Source organism: Oryzias melastigma, linkage group LG10, assembly GCF_002922805.2.
Source record: "Oryzias melastigma strain HK-1 linkage group LG10, ASM292280v2, whole genome shotgun sequence".
Lineage (NCBI taxonomy): Eukaryota > Metazoa > Chordata > Actinopteri > Beloniformes > Adrianichthyidae > Oryzias > Oryzias melastigma.
In genome coordinates, this window is record NC_050521.1 from 2,240,462 (window position 1) to 2,253,149 (window position 12,688).

Genomic DNA, 12,688 nt, shown 5'->3' on the forward strand with positions numbered 1-12,688 from the left:
AACAATCACACAAAAACAAGTCACTTATGTCACATTTGTTTGATTAAATATTGTAATAATTAGCTAAAGTCTGTGCAGTTTGAGTGATTGCTTGAAAAGGAGTGGGAAGAAGCAAACGTATATAATCCTTCCCCTACTTACCTACCTTTTTGTCTTTGTTCATTTAAAACAGCATTTTTTTTTCTTTCCTGTATCTCAGCATTGATTGGACACATAATATCAACACTTTCAATGCCATCGACTGAAATGATAAAAAACAAAAATAATCAAAGCTGATGATTTAAAGGATTAAACTCAGGTCAAAGTCGAGGATTAAAAAATAAATAAAATATTGTGTTATTTTTGAAGCTCTGCAAAATCTCTTCACAAATGACATTAACATCACGCAGCTGTCCTTCAAAAAAGTCGTTACAATAAAGAAACTTTTAAGGCCGTAAAATAAAATGATATTTGTAAAGGATTGTGACTTTTTTGTTATGTTCAACATTGAAGTAGAACTGATGAACTGATTCACCCAACCACTGATCATAGGTATTAAAGTTTACCAACATTTATTACAAATTTAATTTCTAGAATCATTAGGAAATGTTTTTTTACCATAAATTCCTCCATTTTTTTCAACTTGTTGTATCCCTTTCAGGATCCCAGGACTCCAGACACTAACTTCGGTGCTGTTGTTTGAAGGTGGGGTACACTCTGGACAGGTCGCCACCCTGTCACTGGGCTAAACAATCAAACACCCATTTACAATCACAACCACTCAGGGACAATTTAGAATAATCAATCAATGTATAATGCATGTCTTTGGACTGTGGGAGGAAACTGGAGTGCCTGGAAAAAGGCCATCCACCCAAGAGGAGGACATGCAAACTCCACACAGAACCATCCCGACTTCTCGCTGTGAAACAAGCACTAATCACAGCACCACTGCACCCCACTATGTAAACATATTTAGATTTTCTCAAACAGTTACTGAACATTTCATAAGGTCTTTCTAAAGCAACTTCCTGTCCATTCCTGCATTTTTATTCTCTTTATTTTTATCCACAAACCTTAAACGTGTCGCTTTATGGTTTAACTGGAAGTGACCCCACATAATTAATTCCATTTTCCATCACAGTGCTTTCCTCTAGGATGAATATAATGTTTCTTTAGAGCTGGATTGTATTTGAATCGCTGGTACACTCCTTTAATGCTTGCTATGCTGGGCTTTACAAATCCCCCAATGCACTAAAGTCAACGTCTCTGGAATGAAAGCATATTCTTTTTATCCTATCCTTTTCAACATAGGTTAATCTTAATGTTTGTCTTGGCTTAATGTTGTTGGGTCACAATAGAACTTTGCATTGCACAGTACCAAATAATATGTACTGGTATTATCTTCAAATTTTTGGACAAAATGTGCATTTCAGGACAGGTTCAGGCATATTTGTCAGTTTTATTGATTTTCTGTAATCTTAGAAACCTCCACTGCAAGAATTGTTTTTCAAGAATGTTTATACATTTTACAACTTAAACTTAACTCTTCATTTCCATTACAGATCTAAGTTAGTGTAACTCTATGAACAGAAGAGATAAGAAGCCAAAAAGGGGAGCTAGCTTATACAACTTGGATATTATCTTTCTATCTGCCAAATACGGGGCTTAATCAATGACAAATTGAATTTGTTGTTTGTTAATTGTGTGGTTTTAAGATCTATGTTCAATAGAAATTAGGTTTTACTGTGAAAATGTTAAACTTTTCCACATTATAATTTTAATTTGAATTTTAAATGAATGCTGTTAATCCATTATGAAAATTAAGATTAAAAGCTGTAAAAACATTATCGATAGTTAATTTTTACCATTTGTTAGATTTAGTAAAGGGACTTTCACATAAAACTGGCAAAGAAGTTAAAACATTTTATTTTTGTGAATATATCTGTTTATTTTGTTATTATTTGTGCCATTCTTTTCAGGTTTGCATTCAGTGTGTGAGTAGTTTATGTTATTAGTGAAGTTTTGCAAAACAATGAAATATTTTTAACTTGTATTGAAACAAAGATTATTATTATTATTTTTTTTTATAAAGTCAGTTTACAGTAGAAAATGTACAAATTGGATAACAAATACTTAGAATATCAAATTGAAGTTTACATCTGGATGACTTTTGGTTTTTGTGTCCTTAATAACAAAGCTGAAACAAAACTTCACATTGAAACTCAAATAAAGTGGCGGATTTTTGATTTCCTGTTCATGAAATAATACCAATGTTTACATTTAAAAATTGATCCTAAATTTTCCATATTTTTTTCATGTAGCTGTTTTAAATCAAAAGGCACAATGAGGCCCCTTTGACTTCAACCGGACTATATTATGTCCTGAAAAAATTGATGGATTGTTATGGTTTTTTTTTTTTAATTATAGGTATAATCAGAAAGTTTCAAGCAACGGAAAGTCTATGTGTAAGAAGGTATGTATCTAGAAGTTGCCAGCTATAGTGTGAGCTGTACAGAGGAGTTTTGCAGTAAAACTCAAATAATGATCAAGTGGTTCCATCAAATCTTTTACAGTAGCACCTTGTCATGCATTCATCCTCTCTTGGTAAAGTTGCCATGTTTTGATCCACAATCAAGCAGCTTTTAAAAAACGTATCATGAGGGTCTTCTTATTTTCTTTTTCTTTTTACTAATAATAATGTCAGCCAAAAATATGTATCTTTCATGTCCTTCACAGTTCCTACGTACTCAATGCTTATTGAGAGATTTCCTCGAAACAATATTGTCTCTTTTTTCTTTGATTTTCTTTTAAGTTTGACTTAATATAATATTTTGAGGGTTTCATCTCGAAAGTATCTGAACATTATACATAGTCTTTCATTCAAGCTCTGTATTTTTTATTTTTTTTGTTATCATTTTTCCTGGAACAACAAGCCCAAATAACCTTATTAGAATAGCTCCCACTGAACAGCAGTGGAGGGGGGCATCTCCAAAGCTCTGTGGTCAAACCCCGCAAAAATGTAACCATGCATTCAAAATCTCAATCATTAAATTTTATAATCAATCTGTTGCCTTGATTGGACAAAATGGTAAACTGCACTTTTCACAAAATGTGGCTCCTGTGTCTATTAAGGCCGTGCACGCCTGACTGTTCACACAGATGGAAGAGCATTAAAATCTGCTGCTTTGATAACAATGTTTTGACAGGAGATGAGGTGCTGGTAGCACTAAAATGGGAGAAAAACAAAATAAGGGCTGTCTTTAACCTGATGGAAATATTTGAGCTAAAAAAAATGATCAAAGCATTGAGGTCGTTCTGTGAGGGTTCTCGGTCATGTTGTGACAGGATTCTGGTATTCTGGGCAATTCCGATTTCAAAGTTTAGTCTAGAAGGTGTTTTGCTGCTCCACCAAGTAGCTTCTTTAGATTGTTCCCTGCTGAGCTGAAGAAGCTAGTGAGGAGCTGCAGAAGAATAGACCAGGGGTCTACAGCTTTTAACACTAAAAGAGACATTTGGAGCAAAATTAATAGAGAGCTGCCGAGAATCACTTCAACTCTTTATTTAGGTTATGGGGGAAAATAAACCATTCATTTATAAAATGTGGATCTATCCCCTCGTCCATCTTCCTAACCTGGTATACACCTTCTTAGGTCAACGTGGTTGCCAGAGCCTTTCCTGCCCACTGCTGGGTTGGGTATTTTTAAAAACTGAAAGGGTAATGTTGTATTTAATTTATATTTTCCTATTCTTATCCTACTTCTCACTTTTTACCTCTTTCACCCATCCTTCATTTTTCACCTTTATCCTTTCTTATAACTTCTCTACATCCATTTCCAAGTTCCGTCCTGTCAAAATATTAGGGTACTTTCCACTATTGTCATATATTATTTTATTGAGGCTACGTAGTTGATAATTAATCTCTTCTCTTCTCCTGATCTGACATAATCCAATATGAGTTTGAAACTTTGAATAGATTATCTACATCTAGAAAGATTAATTGAGAACAATCTCTTTCCTGTCATTTTCCTAACAGAAATAATGTTATATCCCTCCTTCTTCCATTAAAACACATCTATTCCTCACAGGTGGTACACTTGTGTTCTTGTTATGCTTCCTCTCCCTGTTTTTTCTACAGCAGCGTTCACACTAGGTTTAAGTTTGGGATTATCACAGTTCATTCTTCTGCAGGTAGATTTCCTCTCACTGAATTGAAGATCTTTGGCTTTATTCATCTAAGACTCTTTTTCTGCAATTTTGGCTTGAACAAATTTCAGCATTTAGCATGTTTTATTTATGTCACGTTTCAGTTCATGTTTTTTAAGTCCTGTTACAGTGAGCAGGATAAATTATTTACATATCTGGAGCTAAGTGTCTGGTTCTGCAGCATGTGTGTCATCAATACTGGTTCTAATATTCTTCAAAAATATTTTCTCTCACATGTTTTTATATCTATAATTAAAAAACTATGACCACAGATCCTTATTTTAGACTTCTGTCCATTTATTACTCTTTTCAGAAATCGTGTCACACCAAACGAGCTGCTGTCATTAACGGAGAGGTTCTCTGTAAATCTGTTTTAACTCAAGCTTTTGACCTAAATATTTAATGGTTCGGGTTCGTTTTTTTACTACTAATAGGCTTGGGAATTTCAAAAACGTTAGTTTTCTTTGAGGGAGGTGGTATAATTGGTTTCCAAATCATTCCAAAGCAGTTCAAAATATTTGAAAATGACATAATCCCATGACCCCCAAAAGGGACACAGCGGGTTGAAAAGATGGACGGATGGATATAAAACGTACTGGAGGCTGTTTTCAATGTCACCTTATAGATGATCTATGCAAAACATGCTCCCATTAGTGTGTTAGTCTGTTTGTTTTTGTTTATATGCTGATATTTTTATTTCAGTAAATCATCTCTAGAACAAAAACAACAGTCATCTCTACTTCCTGCTGGTTGGTCACCACTAACCTCTTTTAGAGCACAACACTCCTTTGACCTGCATGGTTGGTACAGTGGGCAAAACAACTAAACGGCATCTCAATTAAAATTAAAAAAAAAGTATATATTTCTTTTAACCATGAGGCACATAACCACAAAAATTCCCATCGTCTCCTCTGACCCCTCTGGGTTTTGTTGTCATATCCCTTTATCTGGCTGTTAAATTTGACTTCATTCGCTGTACAATCTTTATGTTCGATTTTTTTTTTTTTAGTTAATTCTCTATTTTTTTGACTTTGTGCTTTATGGTCCAGAAATACATGACAGGTTAGACATAAAGTCCCAAAGGTTGAATTATTTCATTTTTTATTTTAATTAGTCATTGTGTCACAACTATCCATTATATTACTGCATTCTGTGGAACATGACTCTTAAAATTTCCAAGCTGTTTTAAATTCAAATAATTCATGCAGCAGGCTCGTCCAGTTTCACTGTTTAATGCATTCAGAGTTCCTGCAACATTATTTGAGGATCCATCTTGTCTGGCTGCAGTGTGTTTAGAGTGTCGCACTGGTATGTTTCCAGAGTTTGCATATCTGAACTTTGAAGAACTCCTGTTGTGTAAACCAATCCGGGACTCAGTGTTGATGATGTAATCAGTGGGAGTAAAAGTTGATCATTTCCACTCTTGTTTTTATTTTGTCCATCCTCTGACTACTTGTTGGACAGCAAGTCATCAAACTGGGTCACGGAGAGTCAGAAGTACCGCTGAAAGCGCCATGATTCAGACACAGCTTCTGCAGTAAATGGTGAAGATCACTAAACTGGGAAACTCTCTGAATGATCTCATGAACCCAGAGATGGAGACATAATTACTGAGGCTTGTAGAGCTATAAATAAGAAATAAATCTAATCTCTCAACATTATTAATACTTTTTATGCATTGTCTGTATATATAGACAATCGTCTATAATCGTCGGGATGAGGCTAAAAACGTCTGGCAGTAGCTCCTCCCACATGCTTCAGGAGCATTATCTGATGTGTGTAGAGGTGACACAGAGAGACGACGTCCCACGACTCCTGTGTTGCTGGTTGGGAGGTTCCAAGCATTAAACCAATTCTTTTTAGCACTTTTATTCATTCATTTTACATTTATTGTCGAGAAAGCAGATGGTTTTGGTCTGAACTGCAAGTTTCTGGCACCCCAAGGATTCACTCTAGCATATAGAAAAATATGTCTGGCATCGCTCATGAGCATGTGCTTCTTCAATCAGTGACATATGAGCACTGTTACAGCTGAAGGATTAAAAGCTAAATCATTCTCTAACGAGCCTATTTGTACGGACATATTGTGCACTCGTGTATCATTTGTAGCATTCAACTTTAGTGTGTACAAAGTACCAGATGCTTTAAATTTACAACATCTAGAAAACATCTGTAGAAAATGAACTATTTTGTTTCCTAGACAATATTTTACATTGATTTGTGAGGCTATACAGAAGCGTGTCACTGCAGGTTTCATGCTCAAAAAGTAATAATGTACTTATTGTAAAGACATGTTCATGAAAATGCAGTTTAGCTTTTGAGTTAAACATTTAATAAAGCTGAAAAAATACAACATTTTTTGACATACACATAGGAATCACTCTCAGAGGGTTGTTGTGTGAAAGGCTGGAGAGGTCATTAGCAAATAATAATAAAAAAACAACATTAACATTCTGAATAAAAATGAAACACTAGCAAAATGCACATTATAAATCGACTTCCCACAGCTTTTTCTATTATATCCTGGTTAATGATCCTTGAGAAATTCACTTTCTTCTTGTCTGCTCAAATCCACTTTGTAAAATGCACACATACAGTATTATGCAGATATGACAGAATTCTGCATCTGTACTTGGTTATATAAAAAAATGCTTCTATGATAATAATTTAATGCCACTAAAATCATTTTCTACCATCATTTATGAACAAATATTCAGTCTGCTAGTGTCTGAAATGCTAACAGTCATTATGATGCAGAAGGAGAAAAACTAGGGGGATCAGAGAGGGCAGAGATGCATTAGTGGGTGCTTCTGTGTGACCCGTAGAAATCTAGTGTGCGCAGCATCGATGAGTTTCACAGAGGGACACACTAAATGTAGAAAAATAAAAACTTCCCATTTATTTCTCCTGCGGGGCTAATTCTTTATCTGCCTGTGACCACCTCTTCACCATTCTTCTGGTCTCAGGTTCCTGCTGTTGTGTAGGTGGAAGTGAGAAGTAACTCATCATGATCCGCTTTGCCTTGTGGAACAAGCAGGGACGAGCTGTTTTGATCTGGAAGATATTTACATAAAGCGTTTTGATTTTATTTTTTTTAAACCTTTATTTATTTTGATGCACGGAGGAAAAGAGACAAAAGTGTTGTGGAAGTTCCTGCATGCTGCGATGGAGTCTTCTCCCACACCATCCAAATGACAAAGTCCCTGCAGAACCTTAAAAGTGCCGGGAACTCCCTGCACAAACGGCTGATTTTGACTCTGATTGCACCCAGCCTGCCTATTCTGTCCGCCTTTGGTTCGTGTCAGCCCATTTGAGAAATCTGTACACCCACGGAACTGGTGAGGTTGTTCTCGACTGTCTGTGCTCTTTAGTGTGAGGTGTTGCTTTAGTTTAACTTTTTGTTTTCCATGCTTGGTATATTGTGAAAGCTTCAACCTGTTATTTGACTGCGCTAACTTGACTTCGGTTTTATTGTTATTTTGAGGGTATACACACCAGATAGAAGGTCCTGGTTTAAAAACAGTTCTTTCGTACATGTGTGGGTTTCCTCCAGGCACTCTGGTTTCCTCCCACAGTCCAAAAACATTCTTGGCATAAATGTTGTATACTTGTATAGTATTTTACTACCTTCTTAGAAGACCCAAAGCCCTTTACAGTCACGGTCTCATTCATACACACTGACGCTGGCTCTGCTACAGAACACTGGCGCCAACCTTTAACTACCAGCAGTGGCGGACTTAGCGGTTTAGGGCCCCCGGGCGAACAATAAGATTTTGCAGAGGCTGTATTAATCATGTCTTTTTTTTTAAATCCATACCCAGCGTTAAATGTTCATATGTAATTTATTTAATTTGTTGTTTTTTTGTTTTTTCAAAATGGCATTTTTCTGCCTTTTCTCATTCTTCTTTTTGTTGTTATTCTTGTTGTTGTTATTGTTCTTCTTTTTCCTGTTTTGTCTTTCTTCCTGCAATTTTGGAAGTGTGGCAACAATTTGTTTCACTTTCTCTATACTTTTTCCTTTTTTCACAGCTGGTTACCTCTTTTTTATATTCAAACTCTTGGAAGAGTCTGTCTCTGCTAGCTAACTTGCTGTTGGCAGAATTTTCCATTGCTGCAGATTTAAAGGGGAGGATGAAACCCTTTCACGTGAGCAGTTTAATGCCATCTCATTTCTTTTATAATGAAAGAGAAAAATAATTATGGAAAAAAATAATTGTAGAAATATTTGTTTTTCTTCAGCTTGGGGCCCCAAAATTTTTGGGCAATCGCCTACCTTTGCCTAATGGAAAGTCTGCCCCTGACTACTGGGAGCAATGTTGGGTTCAGGGTCTTGCCCAACGACACTTTGACACATGGGCATGCAGAGCAGGAACCGAACCTGCAATTTTCAAATCAGAGGTTGACCGCTCTACCACAGCTTCAGGCTGATTGGTGATTTCTAAACTGTCCCAGATGTGTGTGTATGAGAAGCGACTAACAACCAGTTGTAACCACCTTCCAACAGTAGCTGGGTCGGCTCCAGTAACCCCAAAAGGGATCTGGGAAAGAATTCTGAAGATGGATGGATGGGTATACACATATTGTTTTCCCTTATTTGTCTGTAAATGTTTCTTTTTTCTTGCTTAATTTATATGTGAGCTGGTTTGCTCTCCATCAATTGAGCTATTTGTTTGAATTTTATGTATTTATTTGGAATTTGAGCCCAAGCCTCTGCCACATACAGACCAAGTCCAAAGGATGAATAAAACTCCAAGGGTGCTGTACGTGTTTTCATTTGTTGTTGTGTTTTGAAACGTGAAAGCAGACATTATCACACCTACGGATGTAACACATTTAGATGATTCATTATAACAGGACTGAATCGAGGTGTCAGAGATTCTCTGAGATCCAAAGGTGCTCTTTTACTTTATCTGCTCTCTCAGGAGTCCATGTATTCAAAAGGATTTTACCTTACACCTATAAAACTGAATGGATAATCTTTGACGTCAGTCAGTGGGTTCTTCACAGCAAAAATAAATACTGAAGTGGGGTGGACAGAAGCTTATTTCCATTGGGAACCAGTGGTGTAAGATCTTAAAATGCAGGAGATTGGGTTTGTGGCAAGACCTGAAATAGATGAATAAACTCGAAGCATAGCCGACAAGAACAGCAACAGGAGGATGTTAACTTGGGTTCCAGACATGTAAAAGCACATGAGAATTGTTCTACCTGAAGACAGCTAAGGACAAGTGAATAATAAACAAATAAAACCAGGTGACATGCAGAAAACACAATTTGCGTTGTATCCAAATTCCTTAAATACTCCAATTAGTGCACTATATAGGGCATTTGTCAGAATCTACAATTCCAAAAATCAGTGCCTTAGAAATCTCCCAGAAGTGTTCATTGATGCTCACTAGTGTCACAAACAGGCAGACAGCTGGTTCCACATGCAGCAGGTTTATTAGTTCAGATAGGAACTGAGCACAGCTAAAAGTCCACAAAGCTAAATCAGGTTAGGACAGGCAGAAGTCAATCATGACCTTGGGAGTATCAAAGAAAAGAGTAGAGTTGTCAGAGTCCAGTCGAGGGTCAGGGAAGACAGAAAGCAATCAGAGAATACGTAGGGTCAGGTGAACAAAAGATCAGGTCAAGAGAGAAACACTCGGTAGTGCAGGCAGGGTAAGTATCACAAAAAATACTTCGCACTTATTACTTAGCAAATTTGGCCTGACAAGTTGTAGCTGTGGAAGCTGCGGAGTGTTTAGTTAAAACCCATTTCCCTTTGATTCTCTATGTCGTACCCAAACTTTATGTCTATAATATCCTTTTGGCCTCCAGGTGGTGCTGTTAGCACTTTCTTTGCCTGCAGCAATGGGTGAAACAACCCTCAAGTGAGTCAGCCATGGGTGTTTTTTTGTGTTAGAAATTCCCAATAGCCATCACGGTCACTTCCAATGCTTTTAGCGGACTTTTTCAGCTAGCCAAGATAGAACGACAAACGGATAATGTCAAAAGAGCAGCTCCACGTCTCTCATTAGGATCCCAGTTTGCTGTTTTCATTGGGAGAAAGTTTGTTTAGATTGTTCTTGTTTTTTCAATTAAAAATGGCCAGTGAGCCCTTGCTGTTAAATGCTTCAAAGCTAAATGTTACTTACTTTTTCTTCTTGTGTTACCTTAATGAATACAGAATGAAAATAAAGAAATGTAAACATATTCTTTATTTTCTCTTTTTATTTCATGACATCCAAAAAATATTCTATTTGGCCCACAGACCCAGATCCCATTTAGATTTTGGCCCTGTGAGTGAAAAAGTTTGGGCACCCCTGCTCTGCACAGTGCTTAAATGTCATGTGAATGTCAGCTGAGCGGTATTTGAGGAGTGTGCGCTGGGGCTGCTGGGACACGTAGTGCTTAGTACTCTGGACACAGCTTCCCCCTGTTACCAGAATGGGAGACAGAACACTGACTCCTGACAATTAGATTGTCGAATATAGACCACAATGCATTATATTTGAATGGTTTTTCATGTGTAAAAAATATTTTAATTTATATTTAAAAAAAAACATCTATAGATTGATTTTCAGAACACACCAGATTCATGAATAGTCTTTGTAAAATGTTCATTTTTATCAGGTTTTTACTTTGTGAAATTGGTGAATCTGTCCTTTTAAAATTCAGGGCACTTTATCGTTCTGCATTATATCATTTTTTTGTAGTAATGGAGATGGGAGGAAATTCAGACAAAGCCATACAAACATGACTTAAAAAAACATTCCTGAGCTTTAACAAAGCAAACTAGAGATCACAGTTCTCACAATTCTACCCAACTTAGTGATATTTATAAAAACAATATTTACAAAAGACACACCCCTAAATATTCAAAGTAGAACCCTATTAAAAAAAAACAGCTGGTTAGAATGAGACTTTTTAACATGGGACTTAATGGACTCTATGCACAGAGTTGTGTGACGTATTTTTGATTTCAAATGAGACCGCTTGTTTACTTCCGGTTAAGGCTGTCTGTATACATCGACTTAGCAAAACACTTTGTACTATCCCTGGTATTGCTTCATTTTTATTATTTTTGTACATTGTATTTTAGATTATTGTCATGTGTATACATAATGACATCCAAAAAAGCTAAGTTTGTCTTCCTGAAACACCAAAGACCTAGTACTCACAAAACACTATCATGTACTGTATGATCACATGACATCTTGGGATGAAACGTAGCTCTGTTAGAACATTTAAAACTTCCCTAACAGAACTTTGAACATTTAAATAAACTTTGAAGTGACTTTTGGACTGCTGGTTCTACTCTCAGTTGATGATGAGTTGCCTCTGCCTTCTTCATGGAGCAGTAGCAGCGTGAGCTAACAGGGACCTTTGCCTGTGTTGAGGCATTTTAGGAAAGGGAATCACGTCTCAGGGTGTTTATGAATGTGTGTGTGAATGGGTGAATGGGTCTGTGACTGTGAAGCGCTTTGGGCCCTCGAAGGAGGGTAGAAAGCGCTATACAAGTATACGCCATTTACCATACCTGACATTGAAAACTACTTTTACACAAATTTAGAAACACTCTGCTGTGAAGTCATTGAAACACAACTAACAGGTCATAAGAATAACGACAGCTATAATCAGACGTCCCTTTCATGCTAGCTAGCATTAGCCCTTATGAAAAGTGACAACGGTATTCACACTTAAATTTCTAAATACTCCAGTCAGTTCTGAACTTTTTTTCTTGACTGCACGGACCCAGAGGAAAGGTTAAGGTTAGGATTATGCTTATGATTCGGGTTAATGCACCAAATGGTTCCCGATCGCGGCTGTATTGCAGCTCACTGCGCTTTGCGCTTTAGCTGCGTGACGGCTAACGAGACTTGATGAAGACTGAGATCAGACACACCATTTAAGCTTTGAACTTAAAATATGTGAAAAAAATGCAGCAATCTGCATCTTGACTGCACCTATTACATGTCGCCAACAAGAATTTCCTTGAGCTTTTGAGCTGGTCGCTCGTAAATTCATAGGAATAACATCAACCCTAACAAGTTATGTAGGACAACAAATACAATTTTAATCATTTTTGCATTTTTAATTTAGAGTATTTTGCTATAAAGACAAACAATCCGCCTAATATAATTTATAGTGACTCTTGGTAGTTCTAAAAGACACCCTGTAAACTCCAATTCTCTGCAATTCTGCCCCAAATAGAAATGATTGAGCAGTCATGAACCAAATGCGTAAGTTGTGCATATAGCCAATTGGAAATGGCTTCTAAAATCTGTCTCCAGTGGTTCTAGGTGGAACTGCAAGATTTGGTACTTCCTAGTTTGCATTTGGGGGTTAACGATGAGGGCCTGGTCTTTACCGTGAAGTTAAGCGTGTTGAAATGGTTCGTTCACTAATGTCCTTGTGACTTCTCTAGTATTTCTGAGGCATTCTCATCAGCACTCCAAGCTCATTCAGGTTGTCACAGATTCTACATTTTTCATCACTAATGAGGCACAAGATGGTCTAAACT

At 36.8% G+C, this 12,688-nt stretch overlaps 1 long non-coding RNA gene across 1 annotated transcript; it reads left to right on the top strand.

Annotated features, from left to right (window-relative positions):
- Positions 1-7,482: 7,482 nt before the first annotated feature.
- On the top strand, positions 7,483-8,945 carry LOC118599265. The gene is made up of 2 exons (XR_004948567.1): positions 7,483-8,328; positions 8,422-8,945. It is a non-coding gene; the product is annotated as an uncharacterized LOC118599265 (long non-coding RNA).
- The last annotated feature ends 3,743 nt before the right edge of the window (positions 8,946-12,688 follow it).